This window comes from Suricata suricatta, chromosome 3 (assembly GCF_006229205.1).
Source record: "Suricata suricatta isolate VVHF042 chromosome 3, meerkat_22Aug2017_6uvM2_HiC, whole genome shotgun sequence".
Classification (NCBI taxonomy): domain Eukaryota; kingdom Metazoa; phylum Chordata; class Mammalia; order Carnivora; family Herpestidae; genus Suricata; species Suricata suricatta.
This window is the reverse complement of record NC_043702.1, coordinates 105037212-105042378: the sequence shown is the minus strand read 5'-3', so window position 1 is coordinate 105042378 and position 5167 is coordinate 105037212. Positions and strand designations below refer to the sequence as shown.

Below are 5167 nucleotides of genomic sequence, written 5' to 3'. Positions count from 1 at the left end.
CAACTTCTGTTTCATGTAATTAGACTTATACAGAAATTAGAAGGTTAAGTAACAACTAGTTAATCACCTAATTTCACAGCTATCTGAAGTGGCAATCGTTATATAGCAGCTTATCTATGATACATTCAAGATACATGATACAATTTATTACTTGCCCATAAGCTACAACACAGCCTGCTTAATACCTTTCCTTAAATTCAAAAATATGGGACGCTTCACGAATTTGCGTGTCATCCTCGCGCAGGGGCCGTGCTAATCTTCTCTGCATTGTTCCAATTTTAGTATATGTGCTGCCGAAGCGAGCACTAAGCACTATGTTTAAACAGTAAATATGCATAGAGAAATGTATGAAAGCATGAGCATGGTGGGGGATTTCAGGCAATTCTTTTTCCTCTTTGTTTCAGTGAACTTTTTAAAATTTTTATAAGAATGAGCATGTGATACTTATATAATGGGAGGAGGAAGCAATAAAGATAAGAAGAAAAAGAAAAGAAACCCTCTTGTCAGTCAATTTTACACATACTGGTTGGTTTGGCTGGTCTCGCCACTGATGGCTTTAGAATCCTGGGCATGGTGGGCAGGTGAATGTGTCCACAGTGCTCCCGAGAGGATTTGCGTTAGCTTAGGACTTTAAAAATATGATAAAGGGATTCATTCAGAATGAAGAAAAAAGACAGCTCTCTATACAGTTAACTTATCTATAATGATAAAGCACAAACTGTGCTGCTATTCAGGGACTTTGAATCAATCCTTCCTCCCTTAGACAGGAAGTTCCTGGTCAAGTGTAACTGCAGGACTGTGCCTGGTCCTTATTTTCTCATTTTAAAAAACTTTATGTATTTTTTTTGAAGAAGAGAGAGATAGAACACACACACAGGGGAGGGGCAAAGAAAGAGAGAGAGAGAGAGAGACAGAGAGAGATAGAGAGAGAGAATTCCAGGCAGGCTCCACACTGTCAGTGCAGACAGAGCCTGATGCAGGGCTTGATTCCACAAACCGTGAGACCAAGACCTGAGCCAAGATCACAAGTGGGAAGCTCAGCTGACTGAGATACCCAGGTGCCTCAATTTTCCTTTTTTCCTAGGCCAGTTTGCCTGAGCATCTTCAGCCCAGCCCAGCCCCGATGCTTTTGTGTGTTGGGTCCTTGGATTGAGACATTTATGATGACTGTTCATGCGGCCTATCATCAAGTAACCGTTCTGCAGGGGGCTATGCATAGTATCAGATTTACATATAATAGAGCTTCAGAGCAAGTGGGCACCAGTCAGAGGGGGGGAAGAAGTAGAAGTGGGGCAGGAACGACCCAGGCCTGGATGCAGTTGTTAATGATATGGAAATGGCAGTGTTTACAGCAAACCATCAAGAATGAATTCTTGAGATACGTTTGGTGCAAAAATGTGTTTTTATTAAAGCATGGGAACAGGACCCATGGACAGAAAGAGCTACTCTGGGGTTGTGTGTGGGTGTTGATTATATACCTTCACGTTGGGAGGGGCTTAGGGATAGTGTTAAGTCTCTGAGAAATTTGGAAGCAAGGTTTCTAGGACCTTGAGGGGGCTAGCTACTGTTAGGAAAAGGTCATTTACTACTGTCTAATAAAATCTTAGTCACAAGACCCTTCAGATGTATATCAATAGGCTATAAGCTTGGAGGATGAGTGCTAACATATATTTGGGGGATAGAGGAAAAGGAAATTTCCAAAGGAACTTTTATATATCTGGAAGTCTAGATAATGTTAAGCTAAGATTGCCTTTTGCCCTTAGCAAAACATTTACATTGAGGCAGTTGTGTCCTAGAGGAAGGTCACTCTACCTGTCTCAAGGACTTTCAATGGGCTGTAAGATGTAAGAAAATATAATTTTTTTCTTTTGCCTTTGTTTCCTATATCAGTTAACAAATTGGGTGATAGAACCTGGGTTCCAGTAATGAGGTAGAGGGACTCCCAATATTTCCGGTTTCTGGGTTCTTGTGGATGATGATGCCCTTCCCTGAGATGAGGTGTATAATGATGGGCAAGTTGGTGACTCACGCTTGGGTGTGCCTGTGGAAATTGTGCACAAGTGACCATGGCATATACAGGTGTGGGGCAGTTTGCTCCAAGCCCACCAGAAAAATCATCAGCCTGTGGGTGGTGATTGAAGTTAGAAGCGCAGAAAAACACGTTGGCTAGTGTTACTCACACAGGGACTGGGAGGGGAGGTATATGTATCCTAAACCTCAAGACTATGTAATCCTGGGAGTCAGAAAGCCTGCTGCTTTAGGAAGAGTGCGACCAATCCATTCTGCTTATTGGCATTTATCTGGCAGAAGGAAGAAGTAAAAGCAAAGAAGAGAGACCTCTTTTTAAAGCAGTATGTAACTTTTTGTCTCATTCCATTGGTGGTGTAGGAGATTAGAATGTGCCACCCCAAAATGTATCTTTATAGCACCATGATTCTTTTGAGCTGATTATTTTGAGGAACTGTAGATATAAAGGTTCTGCAAACAGAGTAGAAGTTACCCTTTTGTAAGGGAAGTTTACATTTACACAAGAAATCTCCACTTGGAAGGGTGTCTCCCTCTCTGCACTGGGAGAAGTTTGAGTACAAAGCACCAGAGAGCTTATCAATGTAGAAGGCAGTGACAACAGTCTATGAAAACAAACCTTACTCTCTGTCAGATTTGGCGGGCTTGATGAAAGGAACACCAAGGTGGTCGACAGACTACCATCCCAGGACTTTCCTGCCTAACAATACCAAGATGGCCAACAGACCACCGTTTTGGAACTTTCTGTCCACTGCCAGCTCCCCAGAAACACGTCATTTGCCCTAGCCTGATCTCTTCACCTTATAAGGGGGTTCTCTGCCCCGGGACACACATCAGAAACTACTGCCCTAAATAAGGTCCAGCCCTTTGTTCTCCCACGTGACTTCCCTGGCCCATCCTGTCTGGACCAGGGAACCTCGCCCCAGAGTGCTCCCAATAAAAGCCTTTTACATTTATTTCTGCATTGTCTCTGCGACTTTCCTGGCTCATTCCCTCTGAGCCACGGAACCTTGCCTGAGAGCCCTTTAATAAAGGGTGCTCTCATCTCTTTTCCCGGTGTCTCTGTTCTGTGACTTTCTCACCCCGCTGATTTAACCTAACACTCTCCTTTACTCTGCTTTTCCTGGTCTTCCCATTATTTGCCTTCTACCCCCAACAGTTTGTCTTGTTAGTTTTAGCTGAAGATGGTATTTAATCCTGAATTCTGAGCCACCTCTGAGGGAGTTACTACTTTTTCCCTGAGTATTTCTCATGTATGAGAGATTAAAATTTTGTTGGTTTTTTTCCTCATTGATTTGTTTTTTTCTTATAAGAGCCTGAATGGGAGCAGATGTTGCTTCCCACAAGGTATGTCATTTTGGCATAAGCCTTATTTTGAGCTCAAGGCAATCAAAACCCAGCAGATTCAGGAAAAGCCTTTTAACTCTCCCTCAACGACTTAACTCTGCTTTGGAAAGGGGGACGGTACTAGGAAGGGAGCTATCACCAGAGATACTTTTTAACCTAAGGAACTTATCTGCATAATAGTGCAGACTTTGTTTTCCAGAAGTCTCTCCTGACTTTCTGTGAACGGTCTTCCTTCCCTTTGTATCCCCAAGCCCTTTAGTCTCCTTAGTTTAGGTTGTTATATAACCTCAATCATCTGCCCACCTTTTGGGCCTCCTGTTTATATGGGGGCTCTCCCATATGTATGAAATTTATTTGCTTTTTCATTAATCTGTCTCATTGATTTAATTATTAGACCAGCTGAAGAACCTATAAAGGAAGAAGGGAAATATTTTCCCTCCTCCACAGTCCCCAGCTGAGAACTCAAAAGGGTCGAGGGAAAATTATTTTTCTTCCCCTACAGTGGGAAGAAGACACATGTTCCATTTAGATGCATGAGTCTGGCTGGGTGACTCTCTCCAGCCCTGTCTCAGTTTCTGTGGAAGAAACTGCTGCCCCTTTGCTGTCTCAGACACGCATGTTGTGGTGTCAGTGCATTTGCACACTGACACATTGCTGAAAGGTGTGGAAGCTTTGTTTTTCTCACTTTTTCACTTCATCTCTATTCCCTCACACCTACCTCTCCAACTTCCTCCCTTTGCTTCTCAGAACTCCTGCTCAAGTCTTAATGCCTTGCTTGTTATTAACCAATTTTACCAATTTGTTATATTCAAAGTACTTGCTGTGTAGTAGGTACTGTGTTTATTGAGCCTGTAGTACAATTAGAGAACTTAATAACATTCCTTTTTTGTAAAAATAAAATCTTCCCAATGGTCATATAAGGTGAGTATTATTTTCTTCATTCTACTGTTGAGTATGGGCTCTCTAAAATGTCACCAATGTAACTTGTTTAGAAGACAAATGAGGTTATTGCTTGTTGTGGGAAGAGAAATCTTGTCTTGACAGTTGAGTCTTAGTGTCTCAGAGGAGAAAGGGTGATACTTACTGAGATTTAAAATCTGGTTTAAGGAGTGTCTTAATTAGGGACTTGGTTAGGTTTGTGTAAGTGAGACAGGGAAGTCAAAAGGACCTTAGGAGAGAAAAGCTGTTTTTTTTTTTCTTTGCCTCTTTTCCAGCCTCTATTCTTGCTTGGGCCTGTACTTCCACCCCACTGCACACAGGCTTCAGAATGAAAATAGTGTAAGTCTTCTTTGTGAGGGACAGAAGTTAATGATTTCTCTAGAATAGATAATATCTAATGAAGTGTTATGCCCGCATCGCGGGGGACCCCAAGAAAGACGCACCAGAGTCCAGAGTCAAAGCCAAAAAGCAAGGGTCGTTTATTGCAGGTTCGAACCTGGGCCTCTGCCCACTCCCAGCTAGTGGAGCGGAGAGAACCAGAGAGCCCCCTGCTGGCGATTTACATTTCCTTTAAAGGCAGATGCAAACAAGTTCTGGGGGTTTCACAGCTATAGAATGGCCATTGGTCGGAAGTATAAGTCAGAGCATGTGGAGCCAATTGACTGGGTCCCGCCCCAAGCGTCATTACAGAAGCAGAATGGGCGGGGGTTACGGCGACAGGCTCTGGCTATTGCATCAGATTAGAGGGTTTTTTTTTTTCTCCTGGGTTTTTGGTCCTCTCAGAAGGACTGGGTGAGAATTGATGTATTTTTGATGTTGGGAGTGAATGTTCAAGAAAGAGTTCTTGAGATATTTT

The 5167-nt window shown here is 42.7% G+C and overlaps 1 non-coding gene across 1 annotated transcript; it reads right to left on the bottom strand.

Moving 5' to 3' along the window:
• Positions 1–199: 199 nt before the first annotated feature.
• LOC115288749 lies at positions 200–306 on the bottom strand. Its single transcript, XR_003907155.1, has one exon. It is a non-coding gene; the product is annotated as a U6 spliceosomal RNA (small nuclear RNA).
• Positions 307–5167: the final 4861 nt, after the last annotated feature.